Below are 7551 nucleotides of genomic sequence, written 5' to 3'. Positions count from 1 at the left end.
GGAGGTTTTCCACAGGTTTTCAAACAGCTGTGCAGAACTGAACGTACTCAGACATTTCGCTCTTTGCCTATTCTGATCAACACTAAACTGACACTTAATATTTTTAGCGCAACGCAGTCTGACTTTCAATAATCCCTACAGTAGAATGGCCCTGACTAACATTAACCTGTACCTTTCACAAATCACTTACCTCACAAAAATGTTCATTACTCGAACTACTGCAATACAGCGGACGCCACTAATGCCAGCTAAATAAAAGATTCAAACTACTGAAGGCACTAACTACTTATAGGCATAGTTAGCAAATAAATGATTTTGATAGAGAACAAACAATGTATTTACCTTGATAGTGTTCAAAAGTCATAATATATATAGCAGTTCATGACATCCAGTCTTACAAATTTACTGTCTCTGATGGACACACGTCCAGATCGTCCGCTCTCAAAACTCCGACATCTCTCTCCCCACATCCACCACTGCTGGCGGCTCACCTCCAACTGTGCAACACTCCGCGCTGTTAACAGCTAACTGCCCAACACTACAATAGCATATACTCCAACAATGCAAACCAACCACGGCCTTCACACAGCACAGTCAGTGATTTTCATATAGAGCGCTACGTGGTGCTACCAACATAAAAACATAAACAGCCTACTTACAAAGTTTAGGAGGAATGTCAGGGTGAGGAACAGGACAGGGACGGCGACCATCAGAGACAGTGAGGAGGATGGGGGCATGGTCACTGCCAAGTATGTCAATTCCATGGTGGTGCGCCCAGGGAGGTTGGGAGAGACTAGGATCACGTCAGGAGTGGTGATTGATTTGGGTCGGGTGTGTTGGGGCAGGAGAACTAGGTCTCCCTGGGGGCTGGTGATAAACCAATGTCACCTCTGGAGGTCGGCAGCAGAACGGGTGTGGATATTGCAGTCTGCGGCAATCACATAGGTGGAGAAGGTGTGGTCAATGTGGGCCAGGAAATCTTACGGGATGGGGGTATGAGGACCGATGTAGATGGTGGCACATGTGACGGTAAGGGTGGGGAAGAAGAGGCTGATGTTGAGATGCTCAGCAGGATTGCTGAGAAAAGGTTGGGGCCGAACAGGGCGGAGCTTGCAGATAGCAACCCCACCATGGGCCAGGGGGTATAGATTATCGGTGCAGTGTAGGGTGTAAGGGGCTGTGGAGACAGAGATATGGGGTTGGAGAAAGGTTCCATTTAGGATGAAGGCAAAGGTAAGATCGTGCAAAGAGCAGAGCCTTAATCAGATCCATTAAAGACAATTTACAATTGAGGAAGGTGGGTGTTTATAAAATTCCCTGTGAGTGTGGCTTTGCATATATAGGTCAGACGACACGAATGGTCCAGGAACGCTGTGTAGAAGAAGAAAGACACACCGAGCTGCATTCTATTCCCCTTTGATTAGAAATTGTTCAGGCCCTACTTATATTTGAGTTCCTAAATATCACGGGGGGTACAGGTTATCGGTGTGGTGGAGGGTGTAAGGGGCTGTGGAGACGAAGATACGGGGTTGGAAGAAGGTTTCACTTAGGATGAAGGCATCCACACAGGGTCAATTGAGGGTGTGGAGGAAGAGGAACTTGTGGGTGGTCAGGGAGTGGATATTATGGTAAAGGATACTGTAATGTTGTCACACCATGGTAGGGGAGATTTAGACGAGGGGTTGAAGGTGAAGTGGCCCTGGTTGTGGGAGTAGGTGGCATAGATTGTGAGGTGGAAGATAGAACGGGCAGCGAGGACGATTTGGGAAAGGGTGTGGGGGAGCTGGAAGTGGTGGATGTTTTGGAGGACAATGGTGACGAAGTGGATGATGTCCTCTGCAGCAGGAGAAGGCAGAGCGAGTTGTTGGGGTTGATGGGGTCATCGATAGGGCGGACAGGGATGGTGAGCTCTTGGGTGACAGGAGGAGGCTTTGCTTTACATTTCGAGGAGTAGGTAGGATGGGGTTCATTACAGGTATTACAGGAGGGTGCAGAGGCGAGGTTGGCGCAGTTGTTCAGGAAGTGGGAAAGAGCATCTGCAGATTGCGGCAAGATGCTCCTCCCTTAGCTGGGATTGGATCGATGGTGTAACATGGGCCAAGGCGGACTGGGCCCACAGGGATAGTACAAATAGACAAAGTACTACGTTTAATCGTCTCGCAACACGTAAACCGCAAGAAGCCCCTTTTGGATGATCCGTTGTGGATCTCACGGAGAAATCGCTTGACGATGCGTCGATGTCAGTGCTTGCGAAAGGTTTAAACTTCGCTCCTACACCTTCACTTCCCTTAATGGATTTCATCAGTTCTATTGAGGAGGCTATTAGACCTCTTCCCGTGGATTCTGCACACGAAGTTCGTCGGGAATCGTGTCGTACCTTGCTGAAACGTGCGCCGCAACTGACAAGGGAACCTCCCCATCGCACCCCCCTCAGATTTAGTTACAAGTTGGCACAGTGGATAGGCCTTGAAAAACTGAACACAGATCAATCGAGAAAACAGGAAGAAGTTGTATGGATCTATGAAAAAAATAAGCAAAATATACAAACTGAGTAGTCTATGCGCAACATAAGCAACATCATGGATACTTTAACTCAGGAGCGTCGTGGTCCCGTGGTTAGCGTGATGAGCTGCGAAACGTAAGGTCCTTGGTTCAAGCCTCCCTCGAGTGAATAGTTTTAATTTTTTATTTTCAGACAATTATCAAAATTCAGGCACTCAAACATAATCAACTTCGCTCTCCAAAATTCCAGGACATGTTCAGATTTGCTTGGACACGTGCAGGATTTGACGGTCTACACACGGAAAAATTTGAAAACGTTAAAAACATATGTTTTGACGGAGCACAGGGAAAACTGTGCGACTGTGAAACTGTTGCATTCATTTGTTGCAGTTTATGTGCCAAACTCTTATGTTTTCATCACTTTTTTGGGAATGATTATCTCATCCACAAGAAAACCTAAATCGGGCAAGGTAGAAGAATCTTTTTACCCATTCGTCAAGTGTACAAGTTAGATGGGTCGACAACATATTCCTGTCAGGTGACGCACATGCCGTCACCAGTGTCGTATGGTATATATCAGACGTGTTGTTCTGTGGAGGAATCGGTTGACCTATGACCTTGCGAGCAAATGTTTTCCGTGCCCATTGGAGAGGCACGTCCTTTCGTCCACTAATCGCACGGTTTTGCGGTGCGGTCGCAAAACACAGACACTAAACTTATTACAGTGAACAGAGACGTCAATGAACGAACGGACGAATCATAACTTTGCGAAAATAAAGAAAGTAAAATTTTCACTCGAGGGAAGACTTGAACCAAGGATCTCTCATTCCAGCGCTGCTCACGCTAACCACGGGACCAAGAAACTCCTAAACTCAGAAGTTCCTAAATGTTGCCTATCTTGCACATGGACTACTCAGTTCGTATATTTTGCTTATTTTTTTCGTAGTTCCACACAACTTCTTCCTGTTTTCTCGATTGATATGTGTCCAGGCCTATCCACTGTGCCAACTTATAACAAAATCTGAGGGGGGTGCGATGGGGAGGTTTCCTTGTGAGTAACATCGCTCCAGCGAAAAGAGCTGCTCTTCACAACCTCAGTGAAGATATTGGTACGGTCGTACTCCCTGCTGACAAGGTTAATGCTACGGTCCTTTTGACAAGGGAAGCCTACAACAAGAAGATATATAGTGAACTAAGTGCTTCTGTATACCGCAAAATCGATAAGGACCCAACAAGCCGTATATCCAGAAAAACTGCTACTCTTTTGAAAATAGTTCTTTACCTGAACAAGTTATCAAGAAGCTGAGACCACACAATGCTATTCCACCAAGATTGTATGGGCTGCCCAAGATTCATAAGGATGGCGTTCCGCTACGATTGATAGTGAGTAATATTGGTGCTTCTACTTATTCGACTGAAAAATATCTGGCCTCCTTACTCAAGCCGTATGTGGGTAAGTGCTGCCACCACATGCGTAATTCCAAGGATTTTATCCATCGTTTGAAGACTGTTAAGCTGAGGAGCTCGGATTTACTAGTTAGCTTCGATGTGGTCTCACTTTTTATCAAAGTGCCTTTATTTGGCTCGCTACTTGTTATTGGTAACTTGTTCAGTGATGATTTGACGGCTTTGTTTGAACATACTCTCTCCTCAACTTATTTTTTTTATTTTATAACGAACTTTTTGAACAAACTGAAGGTGTAGCCATGGGGACTCCCTTGTCCCCTGTGGTGGTCAATCTTTTTATGGAAGACTTTGAGGAGAAAGCTCTAAGTCTGCCGTCTTAAAGCCGACGGTTTTCTGGCGTTACGTAGATCATACTTTCGTTGTATGGACTCATGGCAAACAAGAACTGGAAAAATTCCTTTGTCATTTAAACTCTTTACACGAGAACATCAAGTTTACTATGGAGATTGAGAAAGATGTGACTTTACCCTTTCTAGACGTGGTAGTACGCCGTATGATTGATGGGGCTTTAGGACATTTGGTGTGCAGAAAACTCACACATACAGGTGTATATCATCAGGCGTCCAGCTGTCATTACCCCGCACAAACCGCCTGTGTTCTTAGTACCTTAATTCACCGGGCGCATGTAATATTGGATGCTGATAGCCTTCACGAAGAATTAGAGCACCTGGAGAACGGTTACAAAGAGAATGGCTACACTTCGCGTCCAATACGGAAGGCCGTGCACAATTATAAAAACAGATGACGACTGTAAATCAACTGCGTTCCTTCCACATCCGGGAACGTGTCTTCTAAAATAGGCAGGTTGCTTAGGAAGAATAATACGACGTATTAATGTCATCTTCCACCCACCAGCAAATAGCAGGGCCTTAGTCGTATCCGTTAAAGACGATTTACAACTGAGGAAGGCGGGTGTTTATAAAATTCCCTGTGAGTGTGGCTTTGCATATATAGGTCAGACGACACGAACGGTCCAGGAACGCTGTGTAGAACACGAAAGACACACCCAGCTGCATTCTACTCCCCTTTGATTTGAAATTGCATAGGCTATACTTGTATTTGAGTTCCTAAATATCAAGAGGAGCCTCTAGAAAATTTTACTAATTGGTCTAAAATTTATATATGGCTAATTCTGGGCCATTCTGCCTGCAGCATTAGTGTTGGTCTGTAGCATGATAGTACTATCTATGCACACAGAGCAGTGTCTACAAAATGAAATTTAAGCTTTGGTACAGCAACATATAATCAGGAAGAGAAAGAATCATATAATTCAAATCTAAGCTAACCTCATTTTTGTTGGCGAATTTTATTTTATAATAGGCCTACACTAGATCCGTTTTTTTTTTTACTCAAGATAATGTACTTCGTTATTTGTGTTCTCACCACTTTTGGATAGACTGTTTAATCTACTGCACAGATTAACTAATCAGCTGAACACTTAACAACTTACTTCATGTTAATCACTACACTATACAACAGTTAAATTATACAAAGAATATATATATGAAGACAGTAACTGTTCTCGAAAGAACAGATACTGTAGATGACCGTGCAGCTTTTTCCTGGAATAAATGATGACTAACTGAAACCCTCAGCTGACGACAGGTGTTGTTGATATACCTCGATGTGGACAGCTGAAAATGTGTGCCCCGACCGGGACTCGAACCCGGGATCTCCTGCTTACATGGCAGACGCTCTATCCATCTGAGCCACCGAGGACACAGATGAATAGCGCGACTGCAGTTAGTCGTCATTTATTCCAGGAAAAAGCTGCGCGGTCATCTACAGTATCCGTTCTTTCGAGAACAGTTACTGTCTTCATATATGTAGTTAAAGGCTACCCAGCCATTGACCTTCGTCTGTGCGAATGCGCACAGGTTGCCCAAACTCTTACGGGAATCGCCAAAGCGTGCGCGAGTAATGAGTGATTGGCAAATGTCTATAAGGTACATTACATAGGTAGAATTGTGGACAGTTGGGAATGTGAGTCTCACGGGAAGCGTGCAAGGGATAAGTCCCTGCAGTCGCGCTATTCATCTGTGTCCTCGGTGGCTCAGATGGACAGAGCGTCTGCCATGTAAGCAGGAGATCACGGGTTCGAGTCACGGTTGGGGCACACATTTTCAGCTGTCCACATCGAAGTATATCAACAACACCTGTCGGCAGATGAGGGTTTCAGTTAGTCATCATTTATACAAATAATGTTGTAGATATCGCCAACCAACTCTAAATAATTACTAAATTGGCACAAAAATGAAAAAAGGGCGGTAAATTCCCAGGCAGAAACATTGTTCTGAGATATGTTTCACACCTCGATATAGAAGAGATAAGCATGCCTGTATTGAGTGAGATACAGGGTTTTCATTTTATGCGGCACACACTTCATAATGTGTAAGAACATCTAATTCAAAACTGACAATTTTTGAGTTACTAAGTTTTACTATCGTAAAGACTTTAACCGTATCTTGAAATGTGGAAGCGTAAAATGATACATACGGAACAAGACTGGACTTACCGCTTTTTTGGCCATCGAAACACGTCTGGAAACTCGACGTTTCAAACGAGATAAGAACGTGCATGTGCAGACACTTTCCCTGCGTATTCAGTAGGAATTCACACACGAAGCAGGAAATCCTTCACCTCAACTTGCAGTAAGGTTCACAATTACACTGAACTATTCGGAACTAATTGGCTGGGAGGTTTGGGTATAAGGCAGAGCTTCAACTAGAGGATGCCATCGATGTCATGACATCGTAGCTGTCAACCAAAATCTGTAAGCTTCAATTTATATCTCGGTGGATTTGAGTTCCTTGTTTACTGCAACAAATACACAATCTTTAATTCCCATTAGCCTATCCTTTTGATAAAGACTTAACTTTTCCCCAAAAATCTCCTTTTATCGATTTCTGGTTGTAAATAGGTCTCTAGACATAGCATTATGTGCGCTCCACTGCGTATTAGGAGCGCCTTAGACTTTGGCACTTTGATGCGAATGCTTCGACATTTCTCACTAGCATTTTAATACTCTCGGTTGTGAGGGAAATGTCTTTGGATACGACAGTAATAGGTCGGGGTCTCTTATACCTATCATTGGCTCGACTAGATGGAGAGTCGAAGAATCTAAAAAACCAGTTCCACAATGAATTATCACCCTGCACCGAACTGTGCGATGATTTCAAACTGCAGTATCGACGGCATCTTGGTTGACCGTGCTCCGCCCTCAGCTACGCAAGGGACGGTACTCTTAAATCTCCCGCCAGCGCGTCGCCTGCCATGTTCGCTATCCATCGCTCACCGTTTTCCGCCGGGTGGCGCCAGATATACACACCACCAGACGACGCTAAAATCACATGACGTCACTGCGGGCGACTGTGATTGGCCGGTGCGCCTTTTTCAGTAGCGACACTGAGAGCTTTACGCCTACATTCTAATGCATCTCCATTCTATAATACAGTATTATGAACATTAGTATCGATGAAGGGAGTGAGCACGACGCCATTACTAATATTCAGTGACTTACAAACGATCCAGTAACATTAATGTGACCACGTGTCAAAAGCGTGAATAATATCTTTTACATCG

General features: G+C 44.4%; 1 non-coding gene across 1 annotated transcript; it reads right to left on the bottom strand.

Moving 5' to 3' along the window:
• Positions 1 to 5614: 5614 nt before the first annotated feature.
• On the bottom strand, positions 5615 to 5688 carry Trnat-ugu (transfer RNA threonine (anticodon UGU)). Its single transcript has one exon. It is a non-coding gene; the product is annotated as a tRNA-Thr (tRNA).
• Between the last annotated feature and the right edge of the window lie 1863 nt (positions 5689 to 7551).

This window comes from Schistocerca cancellata, chromosome 1, assembly GCF_023864275.1.
Source record: "Schistocerca cancellata isolate TAMUIC-IGC-003103 chromosome 1, iqSchCanc2.1, whole genome shotgun sequence".
Lineage (NCBI taxonomy): Eukaryota > Metazoa > Arthropoda > Insecta > Orthoptera > Acrididae > Schistocerca > Schistocerca cancellata.
This window is presented reverse-complemented; position numbering and strand designations above follow the sequence as displayed.